A 12,245-nucleotide genomic window follows, 5' to 3' on the forward strand; every position below is an offset into this window, starting at 1 on the left:
TTGTCACCATTCTCTGCCTGCTTCACGACGACATGCAAGCCGTGATCCTGACCAACGATTCCACCACAGACCCAATTCACGTACGAATCGGGGTCAAACAAGGCTGTGTCTTGCACCAATGCTCTTCTCGATCTTCCTTGCTGCATCTCACCCTCAGTAAGCTCCACACTGGAGTGGAGCTAATTTACAGAACAAACGGGAAACTGTTCAACCTCCATCGCCTCCAGTCCAGATCCAAGGTCGTCCCATCCTCTGTCGTTGAATTACAGTATGCAGACGATGCTTGCGTCTGCGCTCACTCGGAGGTCGAACTCCAAACCATCGTCAACACCTTCACCGAAGCGTACGAGAGCATGGGCCTTACACTAAACATCCGTAAGACAAAGGTCCTCTACCAACCTGCCCCCACCACACAGTACTGCCCCCCGATTATCAAAATCCACGACAAGGCCTTGGACAATGTGGACCACTTTCCATACCTCGGGAGCCTACTGTCAACAAGGGCAGACATCGACGACGAAGTCCAACACCACCTTCAGTGTGCCAGTGCAGCCTTTGGTCGCCTGAGGAAGAGAATGTTTGAAGACCAGGATCTCAAACCCGGCACTAAGCTCATGGTCTACAGAGCAGCAGTGATACCCGCCCTGCTGTATAACTCAGAGACATGGGCCATGTACAGCAGGCATCTCAAAGCACTGGAGAGGTATCACCAACGCTGCCTCCACAAGATCCTGCAAATCCAGTGGCAGGAGAGGCGCACCAACATCAGTGTTCTTGCTCAGGCCAACATCCCCAGCATCGAAGCTTTGACCACGCTCAATCAGCATCGATGGACGGGTCACATTGTCCGCATGCCTGATACAAGACTCCCAAAACAAGCGCTCTACTCGGAGCTCCGGCACGGCAAGAGAGCCCCAGGTGGGCAGAGGAAATGCTTCAAGGACACCTTCAAAGCCTCCTTGAAAAAGTGTAACATCCCCATCGACGCCTGGGAATCCCTGGCCCAAGACCGTACAAAGTGGAGGAGAAGCATCCAGGAAGGCACCGAACACCTCAAGTCTCTTCGCCAGGAGCAAGCGGAAGCCAAGCGCAGGCAGTGCAAGGAGCGCACGTCAACCCAAGCACCCCACCCACCCGCCCCTTCAACCACCGTCTGCCCCACCTGTGACAGAGACTGTAGGTCCCACATTGGACTCATCAGTCACCTGCAAACTCATTTTTAATGTGGAAGCAAGTCATCCTCGGTTCCGAGGGACTGCCTAAGAAGAAGGAAAAGGATGAGAGTGTTTGAAGACCAGGACCTCAAACCCGGCACTAAGCTCATGGTCTACAGAGCAGCAGTGATACCCGCCCTGCTGTATGCCTCAGAGACATGGACCATGTACAGCAGGCACCTCAAAGCACTAGAGAGGTACCACCAACGCTGCCTCCGCAAGATCCTGCAAATCCATTGGCAGGATAGGCGCACCAACGTCAGTGTTCTCGCTCAGGCCAACATCCCCAGCATCGAAGCTCTGACCACGCTCGATCAGCTCCGATGGACAGATCACATTGTCCGCATGCCCGAAACAAGACTCCCCAAACAAGCGCTCTACTCGGAGCTCTGGCACGGCAAGAGAGCCCCAGGTGGGCAGAGAAAACGCTTCAAGGACACCCTCAAAGCCTCCTTGAAAAAGTGTAACATCCCCATCAACACCTGGGAATCCTTGGCCCAAGACCGTACAAAGTGGAGGAGAAGCATCCGGGAAGGCGCCGAACACCTCGATTCTCTTCACCGGGAGCAAGCGGAAGCCAAGCGCAGGCAGCGCAAGGAGCGCACGTCAACCCAAGCACCCCACCCACCCGCCCCTTCAACCACCGTCTGCCCCACCTGTGACAGAGACTGTAGGTCCCGCATTGGACTCATCAGTCACCTGCGAACTCATTTTTAATGTGGAAGCAAGTCATCCTCGGTTCCGAGGGACTGCCTAAGAAGAATATATGGATAGCTCTGGAGATGAACATCCTTCTGTATTAAATCAAAGTTTTGTGGGAGTGGAACTGTGCTATTTTTGACCCTAGGCAAGTTCTTTGACGTTACTGAGAGAATTTGCAGTGATACCTGCTCTTTTATACATAACCCATCTCTGGGAGTCACTCTGGGCTGCCTTTATAGTTGAATGATATTTTTTAATTTACAATTTTTTGGAATAACTAAAATAAAATTGAAAGCTTGCAAGCCAGAAAAATATTTTTAAAATTCTCAGTCGGCAACAATAGCTATGATTACAAAAATAACAGTATTAGTAAAAACCAACATGTAATACGAAATCAGATAAAAACATACAAAACATGCAAAGTGCATTTCAATCCAGATTTCAGTCTGAATCATTAATATAATACCATCTATCAGTGGACAGCCACTACAGATAAATGGATTTTACATATAGTTGATCTTTAAGACAGGTTTCATTGTAATTTGAGAAAAAATGATCACTTTAATATAACTTAGACAGCCCAAGAGTGATAGATTCCAACAGTCATATTAAAAAAAAGTAATGAGAATTTACAAATGTCTGTATTATCATTAGAAGTATCAATCATAATAATCTTAATGATATTGTGTTATTCGATATGCACATACTAGTTAGTTTGAAATGTACAATGTTTAACCCTCAAAAGCTTTTGCTCCCTAAAATATCAATCACACATGCTTAAAAAAAACACTTCTTAAATCACAAAGATCGATACTTTAATATCAATCGTTTGTTTGGAAAGGATAACAGTTTCTATTCAAGCTCTGTTAACTTTCAGTAAATGACCACAAACCTCTCGGTTGGGAATAACAACTGTCCAATATAATACATTTACTTTGCTTCTCCAATTTGCTCCCCTCTTATTTTGTTTCTCAACTTTTGTTTTTCTTCTTTCAAAGATGGTGACTCATATGTTCCACAGGCCTCAGCCACCTTTCACTACCTCGCTAAAGTGTCCATTCTTCATCTATCACCCTAGACAGTGAGGGGCTGATTTTCCTGGAGCCGTCAGGCGGGCTTTCAGGCGTGTGGGGGGGGGGGGGGGGGGAAAAAAAAAAAAAAAAAAAAAAAAAAAAAAAAAAATCGCAAAAATAGGGGGTCGCGACCGCCCCCCCGCCTGATTCCCTGCCCCCTCCGATTTTCACCCAGGTGTTTCTGTCCGACCCGAATCAGTTCCGCCCGCAGCAGGCGGGAGTGGTCTTCAGGCACCTTAATCACCAATAATTGGCATCTATAATGCCATTTTAAGGGCCCTTGCTATTTTCAGCCTTTTCCCACGTTAAACACGCCTGGTGGGAACCCCACTGATGAAAGCTGGCGTGAACAATATCGGATTGCTGACTATCAGCTGCAGGTCAATCAGGAAAGAAGAGATTTAATCAAACATCATTTGTAGGTTGCAGGACCTTGTTGCTTCAGGCTTGGGGCAACTTGTTCCAGGCTTAGGCACAGCTGTGGAAGGTTGGAGCCTCACACACTTCTCCAGTGTGAGCTCCTGGGAAGCCCCTCTCACCACCCTCACTCAGCGCTTCCTCAACTGAGGCACCTACCAGAAGCATGGGAGGCCTTTTTTCCTTCCCCTCTTGGCATTAGAGGACCTCCAGCCCCATTCGCGAAATGACACACTCCACAACTACAGAAGTTGCCATCAGAAATTTTATTTACAATAACCAGCTGATGGCATTTTTCAAATAAACACAACATTTCACCCAAGTGACTACCCTTGTGACTATTAGTGCTTTATTTTCCTCTTACATGTGCTCCTATGTAGTGGTTCCCCTGTGGCTTCAGCAGATGTGGAGGCCCCTTGCTCATTTTCCTGCTGCTCCTGTCTCGACACCTTTGGCGGGCGTCCTCTGGGATGGCGAGCCTGTGAGGGCTCGCCAGCAGTCTGCTGCTCCTGCGGCTGTGCAGGGGTTGAGACCTCAATCTCCGTTGGGTGTGGACTCCGGCGGGGCTCTGCAGTGGAATGGAAGTGTGAGCGCTTGGAGAGGAGCCCCCACTTCCTTGAGGTCTGCCACCAACCTCCCTCTCATGGGTCAGGTCCTCCTCAGTGCCTGCAAGTGGCTTGAGAGCAGCTTGCTGCACATCAGGGGGGCCATGGGGACCCGTTTCTACAATGGCAGTCCTACTCAGAGGGCCTGCCATGAAGGTCTGGTTTCTCTGTTCAATAGCTGACCATCGCTCCTCCAGAGATGTCAGTCTATTCTGAACACTCACCATGTTTTCAACACTCTGGCGACTTAGCTCCTCCATGGCCGTAGCCATCCTCTCCTCTACTGTAGCCATCCTTTCCACGGAGGTTGCCATCCTTTCCGTGGTGATGCGTTCATGCGCCAATGACTCCACAAAGGCTTTGCTCATGTTCGCTATGGACTCCTCCATTCGCTCCACACTCACAGCGACCCTGGAGACAAAACCTGCCAGACACTCCTGCATCTGTGCATGGAGATCCATCACCTCTTCTCTTGCGGATGGACCCAGAGGCAGAGGGTCGACATGCAGCTGAGCTGAGCTGGCAGAGTCCTGCGCCCTCCGACGAGGACTCTCCACTGCTGTCCCTGTCTCCACCATCTGCTGATGCTCACTTGTGAGCTGTGATACACCAGGTGACAACACTACTCTATCTCGCGAAGGTCCCACCGAGGTGTGAGTGTCTGCGCTGGTGCTGGGTGCGCTGAATTCTGCTGACGTTACGCCCTCAGAGGTTGGAGCTTCCTCTGAGGAGTCTGGCTGCTCAGCCTCTTCCTCCTCCACAGTGGGGACGGGGGCTCTGGGTGGTCCTGTGGGGGAGTAAAGGAAAGAGTTAGAGATGTGATGCCAAGGTTACATGCACATTGGATTTTGCAGATGTTCATAAGTCCAAATGATGTAGCTTCAGAATCATAACAGCGACTCATGCTATGTCAATGAGAGAGATGGAAAACTATTCTGTCACCAGCTTGCGGGACTGCCCCTGTCTCTCCTTCCCCAGCTTCCGCAGCCACATCAGCCCCGACAATTTCCAGGGGGTCAGGTGGGCTGTTGAGGGTGGTCCTCCTCCAGTCCTGGCTCGCTCTCTGTTGTTGTGAGCTCTCTTTTCCTGCAATGAGGGAGACAAGTGGAGTTTGAGTGAGAATGAAGGAGTGAGTGTAGAGATTGCATAGCATAGATACTTAGAGGGAGATAAAGATGGTGTGAGGCTGCAAGACCAAGGGCCCTCCCTGTGTGTTGTCAGTTGTGTTCAAAGCATCAGAGTGAGAGGGAGTGTGAGGGCTGCATGGTGGAATAGTTATGTGAATGTGAGCATAGAGAGAGAGGGAATGGGTAAGGGTGCATGGATGTGACTGTGAAGAGGGATGTGGAGGAAGAGAGTGCTAAAGCTGAGTGCTGGTGGGGAAAGGCAATGGGGATCAGTTTGAGGGTGATGGAAACTTCATACTTACTTTTCCTGTATGGTGAAGGTCATGGAATCGTTTCAGACACTGTATCCAGGTTCTTCTGGTGACTCCCAGCGAGTTGACATCTGCTGTCACCTGCATCCATGCAGCCTTGGTCTCAGTGGGAGGCCTCTTCCTCCCTCACCTAGGGAAGAGGACCTCCCTGTGGGCCCTCACCCCATCCAATAATGCCTGCAGTGAAGCCTCGTTGAATTTGGAGGCAGCTCGGGGTCTGGCACTGGCCACAGCTGCTACAGGCTCCTCTGCCATCCTGTATGGTTCGTTTGGAAGCCTGCAGAGGAAGCAATGCTTGCTGTGGACCTTAAAAGCACCACGAATGATGACATCATACTGTGCGACTTTCTGACTGGAAATAGTCAATTAGCAAGTGTTCCCACACACTGGAAATGAATTGGCCAATTGAGGGAAAATTGCATCAATCTGGCAGACCCATTTACATTCGTGTGGGAACCCCGACATTCGGGGAACCCGACAATTCCCCACACCTGCAGGAAAATCAGCCCCTGAGTGTATGCAGGCTATTTGACTGGCAAGGGACAAGCCTGTCCTTGCATGATATCTACACACATGCACTTTCCAGAGGATCTCTCTGCACCAGGATCTCTGGCTGACTGTTTCCCCTCTCTAACCTAGAGGCCTGATTTTAACTCAGAGCGCGAATCAAGCGGGCAGGGGATGGGTGAAGCGGGAAGCCCCCATGAGGTCACATACGTGAGGCCCAGGCGATGTTAACTCCCAGGCGTCATTTTAATATGATTGACGAGCAATCCTGTGATTCAATTGGCTACATGCGAGTGCACCTTTAAATACTGCTTCAGTGGCTCTGAGACACCAAACTCACCAGGTTTTATTGGCCGGTTGGGCACAGAGTGGGACTTCTGTAATTTTATGCTAAAATTGTGTCAGGATCCTAATTACATCATAGGGCACGGATTTAAATATATTCATGAGGGCCCCCCACCCGATAGCCTTGGCGGGCTCCTCAGCCTCCTCTGAAACCTGCACGGTTAAAATGGCAGCGAGCAGGAGCACGGTGGGAATTCAGCAGTAAGTACTCTGCTTTTTTAACCCGCCACCCTGTTCCCATCGGGTGGGCAGGGTTAAAATCAGGGTTACTGAGGCTAATTTTAACATCCCCACTGTTGTCCCGTCTGAGAACATCACAGACAGATGATTGAACCTACGGGGTAATTTTGGCTTTGGGTGTAAAACGGACGATATTGATTCAGCCGCACATTATACATCTCTTCCAGATACGGCGACGGAAATCAAAATCGGGAGAGATGTATAACAGGCGGCTGAATAGATATATCCCATTTACCACTATCATCCAAAGTCAAGATTACTCCCGAGGACTTTTCTGGTGGTCCGGATTGCTTAGCGCTACACTAGTCAATTCATTTCCAGCTGAGCTCAGACATTCCGGCCTAGAAATTCATCTCAGGCAGCGGCGCAAAGCGGGCAATATCCGATTGGCCGCCCGTTATACGCAGCACCTGATATTTAATTCCATTGACTGCAATAGACTGAACACCAGGCGCTGCGTATAACGGGCGCCCGATCCGATACCGCCCGCTTTGCGCCATCGCCAGAGCTGAATTCCTAGGCCTCCCATTTTTATATTAATTCGAGGACCAATGCAACACCCAGGTCAGTACTTAATATTCTACTCTGAATAATCAGTAAAATTGGAAAGAATTAATATGCCATATTTATATATATCACAAATTAATCATCTTTTTATCAGCATTCATCTAAATTTATATATATATATATGTCTTGATTCACTGTCCATTATTAAATAATTATAAATAAAGCACAATATCAGGACCTTGTTCCTGGCTGCTTGCAGTGCTCCTGATTTTACTGCCACTACTCATCTGTAGAAGTATAACACCAACAGCAAATATTTGCATTCAAGCACACATTTGGTATTCTGTGGAGCATGGCACTTCCACTTAAATATTGACATTGACATTTACCTCTAGCGTGTTATCATGCTTTCTCTGACATATTCAATTACTTTAATTTTCTCTCACTCTGCACCACACATCACTTTCCCTGTCGGGAAACTGGGCTGAAAAGCTGTTCCCAAGCCTCTGCGAGTACTGCTCTATAACTGGCTGCAAGGAGATTCATCAGAGTGTCTCAGGAAGCCCACTGCCCAATGTTTCTGATCTCGCTTTCTATAGGGGCAGCAGAGAGGTTTAATTTATCCACCAAGGCACTGCTGAGATCCAAAACTTGCCCCAGGAACAGTTGTGGGCACAAACGCATATCTCAGAAGTCTGTGGAATAGGGTTTAGGAGGACCAAAATGCTGTGCTAGAGTGTTAATCGATCCTATACTATATGCAGTACTGAACACCAGAGAGGAATGGTGTCACACTACACAGGTCAGTTCAGAAGCATATCCCACTATTTCTTGTGGGAAGAAAATGATTTTCATGGCCTCTGCCAGGTGGGAATAGGGTGAGAACATGCTGAAAATCATGGGGTTAAACCTACCACCCATTTCGCGCTCCCGCTCCGCCTGCTGCCATTCTGTTTGGACCTACACAAGGGCGGCCCAGGGCCCACTTGTTTCAGCCGGGAGCCTCTTTACAGTATGTCAATTGGGGTCCTATGATAATTGGGGTCCTATGATAAATGGGGTCCTATGATAATTGGGGCCCTATGGACCCCATTTCAATTTTGAGGTACCAATGCGCAGACCATGCACCATGCATGCTCTGCCTATTTGTGCTAGGCACAGACCGGCTTCACGAGCGGTCCTTAAAGGCCACTCAGACCACCAGCAAAGGTCATTTTTGCAAAAGATTTTTGTAGGGCCAGAAGGAGCATTAGTGCCCCCGCCCCTCCCCCTGAGTGGCAAGTTGCCTGTAAGCACTGGTTCAGTGCTTTCCGCCCAAAGTTAAAATTGGCCCCAATATGCGTGGACTTGTGCCAGCAGGAATAAAAGTCTGTCTCCTGGATTTATTTTTTTACTTGACAAAAGTTTCTTGGTGGCACAGTGCATGGTAATGTCACACAAACTGGGCTACACACATCAGAAGAAGAAAGCATTTTGGATATACCCCAGCGCTATGCTCAAGCATAGATGTTTAGCAACAGGATGAAAATTATTCCTAAAATTCCAAGTTTTTTTACAACACTACAATCCATTTTCATCCCTATATTGGGCAAAGAGAGTTGATCACTGGCACAAAAAATTTAGGTGGTGAAATTCCATGGAGGGAAGGTAGTTAGTAGTTGCCCTTGAAATCAAGTTAGCTTTTAACTGAGTATGATACCAAGACGCCCTAGCAAACCTGAAGTCAGTGGTTCGAGTCATTTCTGACTCACAGTAATAGGGTTGTGATTAGTGGAGGTTTATCATCACAACTCCAGGATATCACTGCAGGAGTTCCTTAAGGCAGTGTCCTTGGCCCAACCATCTTCAGCTGCTTCAACCTTCCTTCCATCATAAGGTCAGGAGTGGGGCTGTTCACTGATAATTCTGTAGCATTCAGTTCCATTAACAACTCTTGCAATAACAAAGCAGCCTACGTCAGCCTACAGCAAGACCTGGACAACATCCAGGCTTGGGCTGATAAGTGGAAGGTTACATGTGCGCCTCATACGTGCCAGATAATGACTATCTCAAACAAGAACAAGCCCAACCACCTCCCCCTGATCTTTAACAGCACCACATTTGCTGAGTCCTCCATCATCAACATGTGGGGGGGTCACTACTGATCATGAACTGAATTGGACCAGCCATGTCGACACTATGACTACAAGAGCAGGGCAGAGGCTGGTTACTCTGCAACTAGTGTTTCACCTCCTGACCCCTCAAAGCCTCTCCACCATCTGCAAGGCTCAATTCAGGAGTGTGCTGAAATACTCACCACTTGCCTGGATGGCTGCAGCCACAACAACACTCAAAAAGCTCCACGCTATTCATGGAAAGCAGTTGTTTTTAATGGGGCCCCTGCCATTAGACTCAATATCCACTCCCTCCACCACTGGCATATGGTGCTTGCAGTACGTACTCAATTTAGAATGTGTTTTTGTTGACATTGCAAAGTTGCAGAATAAATATATGCCAGTAAAACTGAGACTACGTCAAGTTTCAGAATAAAGTGGATAAGTAAACGGGTTAGTAACAAACAAAAATTGAAGCAAAAGATATATGGGGCCAATAGGTATGATAACAATGATAACATAAAGGAGAATATGAAAAAATAACGCAAGAGGTTAAGGGATAAGGAAAGCAATGAGGAGAGGATCTCAAAAAATATTAAAAATAACAGTAAAGCATACTGTAAAAAGAGAATTATTATTTGTGAGTTGGGACCCATGAGAGGAGAAGAGAGTGAGTTAGTAGAGAACTTGCAGAAATTGGCATGCCCCTGAAGCTGGATGCGAGAGGCTCACTTGGAATTAGGCCTTGGGCCTCAGCACCATGGGGGGAATTTTAACAATGTTCCCGTTAAGCTGCACGGCCGTGCGGAGGTCTAGAGGTCCCACACAGGCCGTTCGCCGGCTTTTGAATGGAAAAACCGTGCATGCGCGGAAATTTAAATGGGCCGCACAGCCCATTAAAGGGGACACACCCCCCAAAAAATAAGAGGAAACATTGGGGGAAAAATGTGGTTGTTTTGCGCCTCCCGTTAGTGCCCTAAGAGGGTGCTAATGGGTCGCAAAGCAAGTAGCGCCCGGGCGCAGCAATGTTATGCACCGCTTGCGAAATTGACCAGACATTTTGCGGTGGTGCTAAACACTACCGCCACGATCTCCTGTGCCTACAGATCATGACATCAGTTGAGTGTGCAATGCCCCGGTAGCGCCCCAGACCGGATATTGAGTCACACCCCCTGCCTTACCGCCTGCCGCTAGCAACGACAGGTAGAGGGGAACGTTTTGCAGTCGGGAAGGGACTGGGGGAGTGCTATTTAAAGGCGATCGCTTCCTGACTTTTTTTGTCGCCGACATTTTTGCACCACGCAATCTGAGAGAGAGAGAGACTTCTGGAGAGATTCAACACTGTGTGAAGGAGTTTTGGGTACTGAGCTGCACTTTGCAGGTTCATTTTGATTTGTCCTTCCTTGCATTGATTTAGAAGCGACTATGGGGGCTGCACTCCGAGCTCTTTCCCTGGGTCTCTCCATTGTTCTTTCCAGCAGAATTGATGTACAGGTCTTTCCAGGCCGAGATTCAAGGCTGCAATGTGCAGGGTGTGGATGGAGAGCAAGATCGACCCTCCCCATTAAGAACTGGCCGGCGCCAGTGTGTCTGTGTTCCATTGCTGACTGACATCACATGAGCTTCGCCAGCACTCTGAGGTAGCGCCTCGCTCCTCAGCGTTAGCACCTTAAGAGAGGAGTGTAGCGCCTGATTTAGCACTCCAATCACCACCAGGAGCGATAAAAGCCAAGTTTGCTGTCGGAGGCGATAATTAGCGCAAGGCGCTAACCATTGCGCCTGGCCGATAATTGCGCCCCAAACGGGGCGATACCGAATTTCTCCCCCATTGTATTTTAACTCTTCAAAACAGGTAGGTTTGGGTCGGGTGGGATGTTCAAATGTTAAAGATCTGAATCCCGACCCCAGCCTGCCCACTTCCGATAGGAGGCGGAATGGGGGCAGGCAACTAACCTGCTCCCAGGAGGCGGTGTGGCAAATTAAATATTATAATGAGGCTGCATGCCTCATATTTAACTACCATTTTAAATTTAACCCTGGCCAGCCGAGTTTTCCAGGCCTCGGGAAACCCGGCGGCTAAAGGGAGGCAAAAACTGCTGGATCCAGGAGGTAAGTGCCTTTCCACTTACCTGCTGGATCCAGTATACCTGTTTCAGCAATCCCCGCGATCGGACACCCCCAACCCTTCCAATCTCCACCTCGGCCCTTCCGATCTCCACCTCAACCCTTCAGATCTCCACCCCGACCCTTCAGATCCCCATCCCGTCCCTTCCGATCTCCACCCCGACCCTTCCGATCTCCTCAATGAGGCCTCCACTCTCCCCTGACCCCGGCCTCCGATCTACCTCCTGGCCTCCAATCCCCCCCATGCTCCAGACCCCGATCTATCCTCTGACATCCGATCTACCTCCTGGCCTCCAATCCCCCCCACTGCTCCGGACCCAAAACTCTCACTGGAGCTCCCAAGCAGCTGGCTCCCCAGCTTTTAGGTGGGAAAAAACGCTCATGCGTGGTATTTTGAATGGGCCACGCAGCCCCTTAAAGGGGCCGTGCACCCCCCCAAAAAAAATAAAGGAAATATTGACTGGACCTCGATCTTTCCTCTGGCCTCCGATCTTCCCCCACCCCCTCCCTTTCTGATCCCTCTCTTCCTCCTCCCTGGCTGTAGCCTGGTGCTGAGGGCCTCTCAATCTGGCTGGCTGTGGCCAGTAAACAGAGATAAAAAATTCTTCTGGGTGTCCTGACCTCAAAGCAGCTCCCTCCCCGCCTCCAAGTTAATATCCAGCCCCATATTTATGGTGAGCGGCAGATGCCATTTAGGTGCCCAGAGGCAGCAAGGAGTAGATCCTGGTAAGGATCGGGCAGGAGGGAGGGGCACAATCGGGAGAGAGGAACCCAGGGCGATCAAAAGGAAAGGGGGAGATCAGGGTAGCTGAGCAGGGGCCGGCAATGGTCTGCGGGACTGGTATGGAGCCAGGAGGAGCATGCCTACTCCTCCCAGCTTTTAAGTAAGTATTTTTTTTAATTTATCATTTTGGTGGCGACCTCCAGTGGTCCCTTTAAGAACCGCTGGTTAGATTGCATGTAGACCTGGTTTTCCTGAA

This window comes from Somniosus microcephalus, chromosome 5, assembly GCF_052327205.1.
Source record: "Somniosus microcephalus isolate GS21.2 chromosome 5, FLI_Smic_1.0, whole genome shotgun sequence".
Lineage (NCBI taxonomy): Eukaryota > Metazoa > Chordata > Chondrichthyes > Squaliformes > Somniosidae > Somniosus > Somniosus microcephalus.